Source organism: Nicotiana tabacum, chromosome 1 (genome assembly GCF_000715075.1).
Source record: "Nicotiana tabacum cultivar K326 chromosome 1, ASM71507v2, whole genome shotgun sequence".
NCBI lineage: Eukaryota > Viridiplantae > Streptophyta > Magnoliopsida > Solanales > Solanaceae > Nicotiana > Nicotiana tabacum.
The window spans coordinates 4,338,606-4,356,825 of NC_134080.1; the positions used below are offsets into that span (position 1 = coordinate 4,338,606).

An 18,220-nucleotide genomic window follows, 5' to 3' on the forward strand; every position below is an offset into this window, starting at 1 on the left:
GCGAGACTCAAAACATGTTGATTGCTTCGCCTCGCTTAGCGGGAGCTTCAGTATTGTCATCAAGGCTCTAACGCATACTTTTCCTTGTCAATGAGCGTAATCCTGAAGACGCAACACTAAACAATCCCAGTACATGTTCTTTGATGCTGAAGGCGTAAGTTGGCATTCCATCCAAGTCACTTATATTCTTTCAGATTTCTCAATGAAATTTTTTTTCACATGCTTTTATCTCTGAACTTTGCCCCCAAAGGACAGACCAAGTACATGGCATGAAGTTTTTGCACCCTATTACTAGGTCCATTGGCCGCCTGGAAACCTGGATAACCAGTTGTAATTTAAAGCTCTGTTCAGTACTAAGTTGAATGTTATCATTACTGATTAGAACAGAAATGGTGACAAAATCACCATGTCTCAAGCCTCTTTATGGGGAGAGAAGTGTTTAGAGCTGGATTAATGACCACATAGCATTTTAAATAGTGGATTTACATGCTCTAACCCATTTTCTCCCAAAACTCATCTTCTTCGACATACTGAAAAGAGAAGCTCAATTATGCTTTTATAAAATCTAGTATGCAAACTACTTTTGAGCTTGTCTGTTTCAATCTCTAATCAAGGTATTCTTAGCCTCCATTGCAGCATCTATGATTTGTCTCCCTTTAATGAATGCATTTTTGTTTCCTGCAACTAGTTTATCAATAACCTTCTTCAATCATCCTGTGTGAACCTGAGTAAGGGCACATTGTTTTGAGAATTTATTGAATGAATTATGTTATCATCTTCTCCAGGTTCGTTGATATGACAAAGTCAAGAAGGTAGGAAAGTACCTTTGCATCCTCTGTGCTAACTGTTACTTTTGTGCATTTTATGGTAATTAATTTTCTTGTTTCAAGTTTAGAAATATAACATATTAACAAAAGTCCTACTTCCGTTTATCTGAAATATAATTTGAACAGATCTCTAACACAGGCTACTTTTAGAAATGTACTGTACTGGTAAGTACCTTCGCTTAAGACGTGCTCTAGTCAAATGAACTGGCTTGAGATAATAATACAAGTAAAGCTGGCTATCATGTTTCCACTACTGGGTTTGAAAAATTAATTCTCACGGATTGTATTTTCTCTCCATCTTTGTGTATTTTGATTTTTATTTCAGAATGGCAGGTATTGTATACCACACAAATAACTCAAAGGCAAAGAAGTTCCACGATGAGTTTTTGCTACTTGTGATATCTGGCTTGCATGGCAAGCAGGTTGGTTTCTGCAATTATTTCTTGTCTAACTTATACCTAGCGAACACCTTCTATTGTTCACTAGGTATTAGGCAAGATATGACGCAACTTCAGCTGACCGAGGACGTGATCCTTGATAGGAAGGTATGGAGGTCGAGGATTAGGGTAGTAAAGTAGGTAGTTAGTGGCGGATCCAGAATTTTCATCAAGGGGTGTCAAAATATAAATAATTAGATACATCAAAAAGTCAAGAGAAGTTAACGTATAGTAAATATACATAAAATTAAAAAAAATTATTTAGCAAAATAGTATAATTTTCCGGCGAACCTTTGCTTCAATGTGGCTCCGCCACTGTAGGTAGTCTAGAGTGTTGATAATAGTAGTATTGGCACGCAATCTCGCTTTCTATTGGTAGTAGGTTTTTGTGACTAACCGTTGTTTTCTTTCCTTGTTGATCGCCTTACTATCTTGTTGTTTTTATTCTTCTTTTATATGGCTTTTTGGTATTATCCCTTCTTGTCTATATTTTCATTAATGTAGTGCTTATGCTTTCCTGAGCCGAGAGTCTATTGGAAACAACTTCTCTATCCTCACAAGGTAGGGGTAAGGTCTCCGTGCACACTACTCTCCCCAGACCCCACGGTATGGGATAACACTAGGTATGTTGTTGTCATTGTCTAGCTTATACCTAGTGAACACCTTCTAATATTCAGCATCAGCTTGTCATTAACATCTGTGTGCTTGGACCTGCTCAAAATATGATGTTGATCACTTCTTTTTGTCTCATTTTAAAATCTGTGTTAGAATTGTATCACCGACCTTGTGCTCCTCCCTCCCCGCCAAAGCAAAAAGCTTGCTGTTGAGAGCAATATAAAAGACTAATCTTTTGAAGTCAATGTAATTGCTTTATAAAGTATTGCTAATGCAAGAATCCCTGCTGTATTCTGAATGTTTAAGAACTTATTAGCGTCATCAATGGCAACGTTGGAACAGTGTTTTTCTGTGACGCCATGCTTTATTCAGCAACAGTGTTCTCTCATGAACTGCTGCAATTTTCCTTGCTGCTATTTTTCTATTGATACACAGAAAAACTAAGGTATGACTTGAAGGAAAATTAACAGATGCCTACTTCTTTCGTTTTCCCTTCAGTTTTCTCTCATATTAGTCACCTGCTGTTCAAAGTTTGACGGCTTATATTTTTGTAATGGTATGATCATTTATCATATAATTAAGTTGGCGTCTTCATCTGTTTTACTGCATCCTACTTGCTCTTGTTGAGTCTGTACATGATGGGATGATACTGTTGTAGAAGTATGGCTTAAAATTCTGTACTATAAATAAATACTTCAAAATTCTTTTTATTTGATTTTCTATTTTGTCGACTGATTTATGTTTTCTATTTTGGTGTTCTTCATATAATCTTTTTACTTGAATCGCACGAGTCATTATTCATGTATTTTACCTTAACTAGTGTTAAGTCCGTGATTTATAACTGGAAATTGTTTGATCGATTTGAAATGTAGTTGCAACTGTAAATACAAATACTGGAGTATCATAAATTATTCAGCCCATATTTGCTGTAACTCTAGCAATTTTTTTGGTTTTCTTAGCTTATATGGTGCAAAATTGCTAGTCTTGCATGCAAATTACGAAACACATTGTGATTTATGGATATATTTTAACTAGCAGGCTTAAAAGTGGCTACTAGTGTACTTCGCTCTTGAATTAATGAGTCAGTCGTGACGATTCAAGGATAAATTTACATACACAGTATTAAATTCACAGCGGTTTTATATCATGCAGAAAACATAGCACACACCATTAAGACCTTTTTTTGGGTTATTTTCTCATAGATTTATTTCCAAAGGGAATAAGCAGTTACATTATTAGTACATAATACACCAACACACAAATTCTCAAGTTTCATATATAGTAGTTCCATAACTTTAGTAGTCAATAGCTAGCCATGGCTGAAATTTGCTTTTTATTTATTGTTATATAATTCCTAGCTAGTACTAGGAATTTCACTCTCTTCCTTCTCATAAGCCAGGCTGCTACTTACCAAACCTGCGTAAAAGAATTTTTACACTATCAGTTCAGTTTAGCTTGTAATAACATATTGTATATTTAAATTTTCAGTAACTAGTTTCACTTACTATGAACAGTTACCTGTAGTTATTTAGCAGCGACGTTCATCATCACTGCTGTCGCTACAGTCGCTGCCACTGCCGCTGCCGTAACCACTCTTGCCCTTTCTCCTACGGTGTTGCTTCTTGTAAGTGGTGGTGCAACCAGAAGCTGCACCCATTCCATAGCCACCATGTCCATGATGTCCCTCATGTTTCTTTCCAAAGCCCATAACATGACCCAAAGCGCCCGAGCCCATTCCACTGAACCCGGGTTTCTGCATGTGAGTGTTGTGGCCCGACCCGTAGCCCGTGCCATGGCCCATCATTGGCCCACATGGGTTAGTGCTGCCGTATAAGTTACCTAGTCCATGTTGATGGCCGTGGCTAGTGCCATAACCCGTCATTCCAGGGTTGGTTTCGTAACACCTTTCTTTCTCATAGTAAGATTGTTGGTAACCCGAGTTCGAGTAGTTAGTTGGTTTTTGGTAAGTGCCTGAGGATTTCTCATAGTAATCAAACTCCTTACCTTCTTCTTTGTAGCATTGGATTGAAGCCATTGTTAATGTTTAAATGGATGTTTGAGATGAGTGTTTTGATTGTTTTTTTGGCTGGCTTGAGGAAAATGAAGAGGGGATGATAGGTATTTATACAAGTTATACTTTAGTGGGATTCTCTCATTTCCTCTATTATTATTTGATGATTTTTGGATCTTTTCCTTTTTCTTTTGTAAATTGCCAAGGGCCAAAAAGAACTTATTCTTGTGGGATAATATGAATAATATGATAGGGATATATTCCTATCCTTGTTCAATTATTTTTATTTTGAACGGTAGGAAATCAGTGTTGTACAATATAGGCTCAAACCTGATCAGATGAACACTTTTTACCGAAAAATTATATTATTTACAAAAAAGTATAATGTATATATAAAAAATTATGCAATATTTATATGTGAAAGATTACTTTTCATGCATATATATGTATATATCCTTTCATCTAAATTATATAAGTAGTACTTATTTTGGAGAAAAAAAAAATCAGCTAACTTACATGTAAGTCAAGTATAGTATAGTACTACATTTGCCACTTCTGGTCGAATATTTTGTACCACAAATATAGCAAATATTTTTCAAGATACGATACGTTTTTGTAATATTAAGTGATATAAAGTTATTCAATTTTTTGTTGAGCAAGACCACTTTGATCAATATCTGTAATTTTCTAGAACGGAATATAAATACACTTTTTAGATTTTTTGTATTCGAATCATCAGGGAATGGATACATACCTTGTTCTATGCAGTGTTGTGAAATCCCACTTTATCGATTTTTTACTAGATATGTATAAGAAAAAAATTAAAAATAAATATAAAAATAATATTATTTGTTATTATAGTTATTTATTCATTTGTTTACTTCTTTAAATATGTTAATATCGTTTACAAAAAATTGTGTATGCTACTTAGATATGTTCATGAGCAGTATAAAAAAAAATTAAAAATTATTTTTGTCATCAAATACTGTTTTATCATCTGCAACCTTCTTTCTTTTTTCCCACTTACCTGTACCTGAAATTTGAAATTCATAAAAGAAAAAGAGAGAAAAAAGAAAAAGAAATTAAGGTACCTCGTATAAAAAATATGAGAGGTACTGTTAAGTAAACCAAGGCTAATTTCGTCATTACAACAAACACATGCTTTCAACAATTTGATCAAAAGCCCACGTGGCCATACTTTAACAGATGTGCTGGTGAAGTTACTCATTTGTCCTTGATGTTGTGACCTTTTCTTTTTGTGAAAGGTCTTATGTGTGATTTCAGCGGTTTGATTTATTCTTCTATTCCGGATTATGAGGGTATTTGGATTAGCTTATAAAAAGTTGCTTTTAAATTAAATTCGTTTTTGGCTTATTTTTATACTTTTTATGCCTAAAAGTAAGTGCTTTTAAACACTTTTTATCATTATCAAACACCACACAAACTAAAAAAATGTTTAAAAGCCAATAAACACTTAAAATAAGCCAATTCAAACACCCTCAATATTTATCTATTGCTGGCAAGGTTTTGCCATATTATTCTTATTTATTTTTTACGTTTGCGATCTTTTCTCTGCTTTTGCTTTTGAGTGATTAGCTGATTAGCATATGTATTTATTTTTCGAGTGTAGCGATTCCCAAACAGAAAAAGCCATGAAAATGAATTAAGAAAGCAAGGAAAAGAAAACAGAGAAAACAAGAAGATAAAATTTGATTTTTCATTCAACATAGCTATGGAAAAAAAAATATACGGAAATAAATAAGACAAGTTCCTCACAGATGGGACATGTGGCAATTAATTATATGGCCACTTGTAGGGACTGAAGGTGAAATAAGTACTTGACTCAATTAAAAATACAAAAGGTGGACTAAACTATAATAACAAAAGCTTTACTTATTTTCTACCATTCGTTACAATCCATCCCCCTTAAAACAACCTTGTCCTCAAGGTTGAGAATGTTGACAAAGAACACTCCAGGAGAAACAACTTCTTGGCTATTGTGCTGCTTAACCAAACCTACTTTCAGCATGCTGTTCATTATAGACTCCAAGAACCTCTTCCCTTGTTGAACCAATCCAAAATGTCAGAGAGTAGGAATATTAACAAAGCCCTTTGGTGACTGTCCCTCGACTATCAACTTTTCAAATACAAATATAACCTTTATAAGGTAACCACTATGTGGATATTGTCCTTTTAACAAACTTCCTATTTGCAGCTGCATATTTGATCCATAGATCCAAAACATTACAAATGAAGCAAGTAATAGTTTTCTGCTCAAAGCTACTGATCCTTGCTTCTGAAGTTTCGAAATGCTCCATAGCTCTGGATGTATAATAGTGACCGGATCCAATTTTGCATAACTTAGAACCAGCAGTTTCATCTCCCAACAAGTATACTTGGGTTGCACTTCCAGATTTCCACTTTAACAAGGGCATAATGAAAGAAAAATTTAACAAGGGCAAAAGCAACATGATTTTCCTCCAAGTATCCATAGGCTTTACTATTATTTGGACAACCTGAGAGGAACAATATTTTAACAGCTTGATCAATTGGTTAGCTCCTTTTGACTTCAACCTTGCACTAGAGCAATCAGGATTGACATTCTTGATCACAATATCAGTTCTCATTTCAACAATATTGACATATGTGTTGGATGTTTTGACAACTTCAGTTTTATCCTTTACTGTAACTACCCTACCACCATTTTGATAGATAACTCTTGTTGTTAATGATCTCAAATTCCCATTTTTATGTGCCGCACCATAAAGAGAAACCTCGAGGATAACATCATTGTTGTCATGGATTGATCCAGTAAAAGTGCTTCCTCCATGTTCAAGGACGAGGATTGGTTTACTTAGTTTTAAGCTATGAACATAAAGATGGTCAAACTTTATGTATGTTGGCCCATACGAATTGCACCTTGACATTTCAAACTCTATCCAAGGGTTCATGTACCTACTGTAGTGCATCATGTAAAAGATCTCTGCCATATCCATATTTTCAAACTCATGCATTTCAAATTTTCTATCAACAATCTCAAATGAGATACCAATTATTAACTCCATATTTTCAAATGCATTCAACCTTTTGACTGATGCTAACACCCCCTCCTCATTGCAAGGTGTAGTCACTGAAACATGAAGGTCTTTTTCATCAATAAAAGCCATAAAAGTAAAGCTATGATAATTCTCTACAATTCCAGTACTACTATCCCAAGCATGGGCATTACACCCATTGAGAGGACCAACCATATTGGATCCAGCAAGGTTCTTGATCATGTTAAACTCTATAAGAGCAGATACATAAGTTTTTAGAACTTTTTCCACTACTTCCAAAGAAATGATTACTTCACAGACAATTGATTTTCCACTCCCCTGAATCCAGTTTACAGCAGCAGCCTTTTAGCAAGATAGAAAATACTGGATATCACACCAACCTCCATTTGAAGAAACTTGGAACTATTTGGGGCTCCTTTGGATACCAAGTTCATTCCCACAACATTCCCCGTACCACCACTAAATCTGATATAAAAATTTTTTCTGGCAAGTGAGCATTGTATCCTTTGAAGCCTTATGGATCTACTTAACTGATCGAACACCATGATAAAGGTATCAAAAGTAGCAGGGTATTCTAAGGAGAACGTGTAATAACTAAGTTGCTCAGTGTTGAACCAAAGGCCAAAGTAACTTTCAAGCTGCTTGACTCCACTAACTTCATTCTTTCTACCTTGGATCCTTGGTTGTTCATAGAGCTCTCTCAGATTTGGATTGCGAAACTTAACAACATCTTCAAACATACCCGACTTGAAATACCAATACATCAAGGAACTTCTACAAATCTTGATGAATCGGGGCTGATATTCACATTCAAATAATCCGACAATTTGAAGTTACTGCCATACAACCCTTCAACCAAGAAAAACATTAGAAGTTGCAATCCCTTCTGAATTTCAACCTTCCAAGTAGAATTGCATATCATTACTATTTCAGGTACCATATTTCTAATTGACATTTCCTCAAATAGTCTGTTAGCAAACCAACCCTCTCCATATTTAGGGCATCTACTTGACAGAGAATCCTCCACGAACTACCCACATCCAAATCCCAATTTCCAAGCATGTAAAGGAACAACATTCTTAACTTCAATCTCTACCTGTGTGAAAAACAAAGTAATTTCCTCCTTCCTTGATGGTTCATCGTAAATCTCTTTGGAAACAGATTTCTCAATCTCACTCGGCAATAGATAACCCTGGTCACCTAAAGAAAGTTGACTCAGAATCTTAGTTCCTTCTCTATGGAGACTTTCATCAAACACCTGATGTTCATTTGATTATTCCTCCTCCTCATCTTCATCCTTAATCTCCTTTCGTTCATCCTCAATGACATCATTTTCGGATTCCAATTGTTCTCGTGTTTCTTCTTCGCCCTCCTGTAATGCATTGTCTACGATGTCTTTCTGGAATGATGATGTTCCACACAAATTGTTGCGTTTGTAAGAACATCTCATACCCACTGTCACACCTCCTTTTTCCGCACCCGAGAGGGTACAATGGAGTTTTTCCAATTAAAGGACAATCAAAATGGGATTGGTTTATTTATTTCAGAGTCGCCACTTGGGAGATTTAGGGTGTCCCAAGTCACCAATTTTAATCCCGAATCGAGGAAAAGAATGACTCCATATTACAGTCTGCGTACCAGAAATCCGGATAAGGAATTCTGTTAACCCGGGAGAAGGTGTTAGGCATTCCCGAGTTCTGTGGTTCTAGCACGGTCGCTCAACTATTATATTCGGCTTGATTATCTGATTTTATACAAATATGAACTTATGTGTAAATTTTATCTTTTAACCGCTTTATTATTATTGTTTTTAAAAGAAATGTGAACATCGCTTAAAACACGTCTTTGGACTGCGTCACATGAAATGCACCCACAATCCGGAACACGTTTTATTTGATGTTTTGGGATTTGGATACGGGTCGCATGAAATACATACCTAGGCTTAAGAAAGTAAAATATTAAACACGCGCCTAAAGAGACTATCGCGTTATTATTTTGGGAAGACCGTGAAATTCGCTAAACGGTCCTTCCGAATTCTAATTAAACCATACATTTTGTGAGGGCCCCGCAATCTATATGTTTTATTTGGCGAGGCTCGTCTCATTTTTATTTTAAAGGATAAACCTACAATGACTATATTTTCTATTAAGTTCGTCTCTAAAATAAAAGAAAATCTCTTAATTATTTACATGTTGAAAAACGTAACTTATTAGTTATTAGTTTACGGCTAATGTGAATGGAAAATTGCGATCGAATTTGTGCAAAGAAAAACTGCTTTCATTTTATATTCTGTTATTCAATAATACTAGAACATGAGATTGACCATAATATCAAAACAGATTAATTATTCTCCGATTAATTTAAACTAACATTATTAGATGAAGAAAGTATACATATGCAACCTCATTATTCATTCAATCATTCAACTACATCTTTATACGAAGAAAGAAAAATTATATTCAACCACAAATCTAAATAGGAGGAATTCAACAGGAACAAAGCCTGATTAATATTTCATTTTTGCTTCAAGCCGAGATTGTACAAATGTGTACCTGGAAACAGCAGTACAAGAATAAAAGAAGGAGAAGTCAACAGCAATAATACCACAGCAACAGCAGATTCGGCAACACCGCAAAACCAGTAACAACCAGTAGAATAACCCAGCAACAGATTGAAAGCTCAGCAATACCAAAGTGCAATCACAATCAAAGTAGAGGAGAGAAAAGATACAAGATGCAGTAATTTCGGATTTTCGAATAACACTCGAGAAAAGCAAACGGAAATTATTCGAGTGAAAGTTCAAATTGTATTTCTCTTTTACTCTCAAAATGTTTCCAGTCTGTCCGCTCTTAAGTGTAAAAATCTATCAATAATCTCCACCCTTTTTCTCTCAATGTTCAACCTTTTTTCTCTCAAAAAAATCCTCTCTAAAATGTGTCAAATGACCCTATATATATAGCAAGACAAGTCTTCAATTCCCAACCCCAAATTATTCCCCAATGGCATGCTTTGTCCCACTATTAAATGTCTTCTTTATTTTAAACTTTGTCCCCCATGCCTACATTAAATAAATACCACATTCCCAACCCATTACAATATGTCTCCCATGCCCACATTAAACAAGTACAAGATTCCTCCCCATTATGTTTTGTCTTGTCCCCCATTATGTTAAACAAGTACATCAAAACTCCAACCCATTATATTTTGTCCCCCATGCTTAACATAAAGAATCAAAATAATGTTCAATTACCAAAATACCCCTCCGACCTTATTGCAATTACAAATCTACCCCCGAATGCAATGCAATTTACCAAATTACCCCTCTGCTCTAAACAATCAATTAATCATAACTTGACCAAAATATAGTCAAGATGACCAATTTCTCAACAATCTTCAACAACAATTATATGAACCCGATGAACAACACAACTCCAAATTAATGAAAATAAAGTAACCATATCAGGAACCAATCCTGGTTAATTTAGACCATCAATGGATGAACAAAGAGACAACAATACAAACAACAACATGCATGATTCAAATTAAATTACAAACAAACATAAACTCACATACATGAACTTCAAACAAAGATGAACACGAACTAAATCTATTTTTTAAACAACAAACATGACAGATTCATATGATTCAAACAACATTAATAATTTCTGGAAAATACATAACACATGAAACAAATTGAAGAAATAATTAATTAAATTTCAATTTGAATCTAACAAACATTAAACTAACAAATATTTACCTAAACAATAATACAAACATGAAATAAACATGAAAAACAACTAATTAAACTTCCATTTTGAAATCTGAAAATTAATTTAACAAAACATATGAACATGAACAAAACAAAAAATCAAATATCTAACCATAGACATGAACAACAAACATTTGCCGTTTTTTAGATTCGAGAAATATCAAAACAAAATACGGACAAAATAAAACTCAAAAATTACTAACCGGAGATGAACAACGACGAATTCGATTGTATGGACTGTTTCGACAAACCTCAAATGGGAATAAATCTGTCCGGACTCAACGACTAACTCGACGACGAACTCGACTTTAAGAAGTACGTCGAAACAGTAACGACAAACACCACAGAAGCTATGATGGTTTGGGAAGGTTTTCCGGCGGGCTCGACATCATCGTGAACGGGAAGAGGCAGAAGAAGCTGGTCGACGATGGCAAAGCTGAAGAAGATGAAACAGTAGCAGCAGCGTGATGGGTCTGTTTGGCTTGAGGACGTCGAGCAGCTGTTCGTCGAGGAGGAAGATGAAGCAGCAGCTCGGAGACAACTTGGCCATGGCGATGCTCAAGTTGAAGAAGACGAAGTGAGGCAGAACAGGAGCAGCTGGTCGACGACGTCCATGGCGGAACGGGCTGGACGACGAGAGCAGTGACGGAGTAGGGTTGAGGATGAAGAAGAACAAACAATAAAGGTGTTCGACGGAGGGCTCGTCGCTGGTTCGAAGAAGACGGAGGCAGCGGGCAGTCCATGGGCGAGCTTGAGCTCGCCATGGAGAAGACGAAGCAGCAAAAAGGAAGCCATGGGAGCTGGTCTTGGAGCTTTGGAGGAGAAGAAGCAAAAGGGTGTGGGGGGCGGATGTTTTCTTAGTTTTTAGGGTTTTTGTTTTTTTTTTATTTTTTGTTTTGTTTTGTGTTTTGACCAAATGAAGAAGGGGTGTTGGGTATTTGGGTTAATGGGGCGGACCGGGTCGACCCGTGTGAAGATGGACTGGGTCATGGAGAAGATTGAGCAATTATTTGGGCCTGAGGTTGAAATTTGAAGAAGTGGCCCAATCCGATTTTTCTTTGTATTTTTGTTATTTTTTCTTCTTTTATTTTCTAAAACTAAATTATAAAAGTACTTAAATTATTATTAAGAACTAAATTAAGTTATAAAAGCGCAAATTAACTCCCAATAACAATTAACGCACAATTAAGTAATAATTAAGCATATAATTGTTCGTTTGGACATTAAATGCTAAAAATGCAAAAGATGCCTATTTTTGTAATTTTTAATTTTTGTAAAACTCATTTAATTACTAACAATTGTAGAATTAAATCCTACATGCAAAATGCGACATATTTTTATATTTTTTATTAATTTAACAAATAAGCAAACACAGACAAATACAAGTAATTATCCAAAAATATCACAAAAATACTCAAATTTGCACACCAAGGAAAATCATTTTATTTTGCATTTTTTGGGAGTATTTCTCATATAGGGCAAAAATCACGTGCTTACAGCTGCCCCTCTTTGCCCGAAGACACGAAGGGTTTTCGCGCAAAGATAAAGCGAGCGATTTTTGTCCATCCAAGTACTCCGTGTGAAGCATTTTTTGAAAAAGATTAACCGAACCTTTGCTTCAAAGGTTTCCTACATATCCCTGGCTAAAGGGGAATCAGGTTAATGTAGTTCGGAAAGATTTGGTAGCTGGGACTACCGTGGGACTGCAATGTTACTGTTGTTGCCTGCTGTTATCACTGCTTACCGATCTCCTTGTTACACCGTGTTTAAAAGTAAAGAAGAAGCTAGGCTAGACTGAAATTTGTTCTTGTTGCCTTGCTTTCTTGTCGGCTTGTGTTTCCTCCGGTGCTTTTCTTCCGTGAATTAGGGAATGATACTGACCCTTTGCTTTTCTGAATATCAGTTTTCATCATTTTGCTTGGTCCGCTAGGGACATGGCTTTCTTCATCAAGCTTTTCGGCGGTTCCTCTGGTGGGTACGGCTATCTTCATCAGACTTGTTATGCTGGGCATGATTTAATGTTCACCAGCTGCTTCTTTCAAAACGCGTCCTTTCTTCCTTTTGACTCATGCGCCTGAATTTGTGTTGGGACCTCTTGTTGCAACCTTCTGTTTTATTGTCTTCTGACTTGATCTTGAAATGTATGCCTCTGTTCTATGGGCGGGCTCCCAACTTCAACACTTGAAAAGTAAAGACTGGAATGTATTCCCTTGTTATACAGGTGGGCGCCTAATGGTAAAGACATGAAATGTATTCCCGCATTATACTAGTGAGCGACCTAGGACATGAATGTAAAGATAGAAATGTATTCCCGCATTATACTGGTGGGCGACCTAGAACAGAAAGTATTCCCGCATTTTACTGGTGGGCGACCTAGAACAGAAAGTATTCCCGCATTTTACTGGTGGGCGACCTAGAACAGAATGTATTCCCGCATTTTACTGGTGGGCGACCTAGAACAGAAAGTATTCCCGCATTTTACTGGTGGGCGACCTAGAACAGAAAGTATTCCCGCATTTTACTGGTGGGCGACCTAGAACATAAATGTATTCCCGCATTATACTTGTGGGCGACCTAGAACATGAAATATATTCCCGCATTATACTGGTGGGCGACCTAGAACATGAATGTATTCCCGCATTATACTGGTGGGCGACCTAGAACAGAAAATGTATTCCCGCATTATACTGGTGGGCGACCTAGAACATGAATGTATTCCCGCATTATACTGGTGGGCGACCTAGAACATGAAATGTATTCCCGTATTATACTGGTGGGCGACCTAGAACATGAAATGTATTCCCGCATTATACTGGTGGGCGACCTAGAACATGAATGTATTCTCGCATTATACTGGCGGGCGACCTAGAACAGAAAATGTATTCCCGCATTATACTGGTGGGCGACCTAGAACATGAATGTATTCCCGCATTATACTGGTGGGCGACCTAGAACATGAAATGTATTCTCGCATGATACTGGTGGGCGACCTAGAACAAAAATGTAAAGACTGAAAAGTATGCCTCTGTTATATGGGCGGGCTCCCAATTCCAACAACAACTTAGGAGGAAATGCTTCTCATATGGGTAAAACTTAGGAGGAAATGCGTCTCCTATGGGTAAATCTAAACTTTATGAGGAAATGCATCTCCTATGGGTAAAACTAAACTTAGGAGGAAATGCGTCTCCTATGGGTAAAACTTAGGAGGAAATGCGTCTCCTATGGGTAAAAGTAAACTTAGGAGGAAATGCGTCTCCTATTGGCAAAACTAGACCTAGGAAGTGCGTCTCCTACTGGTAAAAGCGTGGAATGTATTCCCTTGTTATACAGGTGGGCGCCTAAAATATGAAATGGACAGACAAAAAGTATTCCTCTCGTTATACAGGTCGGCGCCTGGCTAAACTAAGACTGAAAAGTATTCCTCTCGTTATTCAGGTGGGCGCCTGTCTTTACTAAGACTGAAAAGTATTCCTCTCGTTATTCAGGTGGGCGCCTGTCTTCACTAAGACTGAAAAGTATTCCTCTCGTTATTCAGGTGGGCGCCTGTCTTCAACAACAACTTTGAAAATAAAATCCTATTTGAGGGCGGATGAACCCGACATATCCTATTTGAGGGCGGATGAACCCGACATATCCTATTCGAGGGCGGATGAACCCGACATATCCTATTTGAGGGCGGATGAACCCGACATATCCTATTTGAGGGCGGATGAACCCGACATATCCTATTCGAGGGCGGATGAACCCGACATATCCTATTCGAGGGCGGATGAACCCGACATATCCTATTCGAGGGCGGATGAACCCGACATATCCTATTCGAGGGCGGATGAACCCGACAAATCCTATTTGAGGGCGGATGAACCCGACATATCCTATTGGAGGGCGGATGAACCCGACATATCCTATTGGAGGGCGGATGAACCCGACTTATCCTATTTGAGGGCGGATGAACCCGAACTATCCTATTTGAGGGTGGATGAGCCCGACATATCCTGTTCGAGGGCGGATGAACCCGACATATCCTGTTCGAGGGCGTATGAACCCGACATATCCTATTTGAGGGCGGATGAACCCGGCATATCCTATTTGAGGGCGGATGAACCCGACATATCCTATTTGAGGGCGGATGAACCCGAAATATCCTATTTGAGGGCGGATGAACCCGAACTATCCTATTTGTGGGCGGATGAACCCGACACATCCTATTCGAGGGCGGATGAACCCGACATATCCTGTTCGAGGGCGGATGAACCCGACTTATCCTGTTCGAGGGCGGATGAACCCGACATATCCTCTTCGAGGGCGGATGAACCCGACATATCCTATTTGAGGGCGGATGAACCCGGCATATCCTGTTCGAGGGCGGATGAACCCGACATATCCTGTTTGAGGGCGGATGAACCCAACATATCCTGTTTGAGGGAGGATGAACCCGACATATCCTGTTTGAGGGTGGATGAACCCAACATATCCTATTCGAGGGCGGATGAACCCGACATATCCTATTCGAGGGCGGATGAACCCGACATATCCTGTTCGAGGGCGGATGAACCCAAACTATCCTGTTCGAGGGCGGATGAACCCAACATATCCTGTTCGAGGGCGGAAGAACCAGCCAAGTTGGTAATAACGGGAGCATCATCTGCACCCGTGGTTGTTGTGAAGGGGGTCTGCAGGGAACCTGTCATCATAAAACCAGTAGTCCAAACACCAGTGATTGATAGCAAGGCCGTGCCTTGGAAGTACGAGAAGGCAGTGGTGATGTACAAGGGACAACAAGTGGAGGAGAATAGTTGTGAGGCGTAGGGTCTGACTCGATCATGACGGTGTTTTGCTCCGGCGGAGTTGAGAAGACCCAATCCAGCTTTAACAAAGAAACCCGTGTCAGAAAAAGAAGTTGAGGAATTCTTAAAGAAGATGAAAGTGCAGGATTACTCCGTGGTCGAACAGTTGAAGAAAACACCGGCCCAGATCTCACTGCTATCATTACTAATCCATTCGGATGAACATCGTCGGGCCCTGATGAAGATACTGAATGAAGCTCATGTGCCCAACGAGATTTCTGTAAATCACCTGGAAACGATTGCCAACAAAATTTTCGAGGTGAACAGGGTAACATTTTCAGATGATGATCTGCCAGTGGAGGGCACGGAGCATAATAAAGCTCTCTACCTAACTGTCAAATGTGAAGATTCGGCAGTTACTCGGGCATTGGTGGATAACGGCTCAAGTGTCAATATTTGTCCATTATCCACCCTGAACCAGTTGATGATCGACCACGGAAGAATCCACAAGAATAGCATTTGCGTCCGAGGATTTGACGGAAATGGAACAGCCACCGTGGGGGATATTGTACTTGAGTTGACCATCGGTCTAGTCCAGTTTACCATGGAATTCCAGGTATTAGATGCTACAGTATCTTATAACCTTCTGTTGGGACGACCGTGGATCCATGCAGCCAAAGCAGTGCCATCCACCTTGCATCAGATGGTCAAGTTTGAGTGGGATAGACAAGAGGTCGTGTTGCACGGCGAGGACACTGCGTGCATCGTAGGAGGCGCCATTGTACCCTTCATAGAAACCAATGATGACAAAGGTCCCTGGGTTTACTAGATTTTTGATGCAGTGTCGGCAAACAAGATCCCCGAGGGTGAAATCATTCAGCATCCTAGGATAGCTTCCGCAACGGTTATGATGGTTTCAGAAATGCTGGGTAATGGGTTTATGCCAGGAAAAGGCTTGGGAGCTGAACTTCAGGGAATTGTTCAACCTGTTTCCTTGCCCAAGAATTTGGAGACCTTTGGGTTGGGGTTCAAACCGACTGCGGCAGATGTAAAGCGAGCGCGGAAAATGAAGAAGAAAGTTTGGTTTCTTCCCAAACCTGTGCCACGTCTCTCAAGATTTTTTGTTAGAGCAAGCGCCAAGGGGTCACCGGTCCCGAAAGTTCTCGATCCATTGATTGGGATTGACGGGGATCTGAATCAGAGCTTCGAAAGATTGTTCACTGATGTCAATATGGTAGAAGTCGGAGAGGGTTCCAGCGGAACAGACATACAGTTTATGGGGCCTGAGGCCTAAACCAACAATTGGACAGTTACTCCTCTTCCTACTCGGGGAGAGTCCTGGTAGTAGGCTTTGATTTTTGCTTTCTTGTTTTTCGGATTATTCAGGGTGTAATCCAAATCTTATTTTGTCTTGTAAAAGTGTGAACCCTGTTACCCCGCATTTTAATAAAATTCTTTTTCTTGTCTCATTTTAATTTTGTTTTATTCTTTTCTCTTTCTGAACAATTCTCTTTTTACTGGTTCTAATGACATGGCATGCACGACGGATCTTCGACCTAGTCTAATAAATCAATCTGATTCTGATTTAATGATACAAGAGATCGATTATGACGATGAGTCTGAATATGATGAGGATAAAGCCTTCGAAGAAATAAACCGAGAACTATGCCAATTTGAAGAGAAACCCAAGCCTAATCTGAATGACACCGAGGCTGTAAATCTAGGGGATGCGGATAATGTCCGAGAAACCAAAATCAGCATCCACATTGAGCCTGGCATCAGGGAAGAATTAATCAAAGCACTCATTGAGTTTAAAGATGTTTTTGCATGGTCGTATGACGACATGCCGGGTTTAAGCACCAAGCTAGTGGTTCACAAATTGCCCATTGACCCGGCATGCCTTCCCGTCAAGCAGAAACTGAGGAAGTTCAAGACAGATATGAGTGTGAAGATTAAAGAAGAAGTAACCAAGCAGCTGCAAGCAAAGGTTATTCGGGTCTCTCGATATCCTGATTGGCTGGCTAATGTGGTGCCAGTACCAAAGAAAGATGGGAAGATCAGGGTATGCGTCGACTACCGTAATCTGAACAGGGCAAGCCCAAAAGATAACTTTCCATTGCCCAATATCCATATCTTGATCGACAATTGCGCCGGGCGAGAAATCGGCTCCTTTGTGGATTGCTACGCCGGGTATCATCAGATTCTGATGGATGAAGAAGATGCAGAGAAAACAGCTTTCATTACGCCATAGGGGACTTATTATTATCGGGTAATGCCATTCGGTTTGAAGAACGCTGGGGCAACGTACACGAGAGAAATGACTACTGTGTTCCATGCTATGATACACAAAGAGATCGAAGTGTACGTAGATGATGTGATCATCAAATCCAAGCGTCAGGAAGACCACGTAGCAGACCTTAGGAAGTTTTTCCAAAGACTTCGAAGGTACGACATTAAGCTCAACCCAGCCAAATGTGCATTTGGTGTTCCATCTGGAAAGCTGTTAGGATTTATCGTCAGTCGGCGAGGCATTGAGTTGGATCCGTCAAAGATCAAATCCATCCAGGAATTGCCGCTACCGAGGAACAAAACAGAAGTAATGAGTCTATTGGGAAGGTTGAACTATATCAGCAGATTCATCGCTCAGCTCACAACAACTTGTAAACCCATCTTTCGATTGCTGAGGAAAGATGCCGCGATAGAATGGACGGCAGAATG

The 18,220-nt window shown here is 38.8% G+C and overlaps 1 non-coding gene across 1 annotated transcript; it reads right to left on the reverse strand.

Moving 5' to 3' along the window:
* Positions 1–3,057: 3,057 nt before the first annotated feature.
* Positions 3,058–4,052, reverse strand: LOC107784360 (uncharacterized). The gene is made up of 2 exons (XR_012698778.1): positions 3,398–4,052; positions 3,058–3,295 (listed from the first exon to the last, which is right to left on the reverse strand). It is a non-coding gene; the product is annotated as an uncharacterized LOC107784360 (transcript).
* Between the last annotated feature and the right edge of the window lie 14,168 nt (positions 4,053–18,220).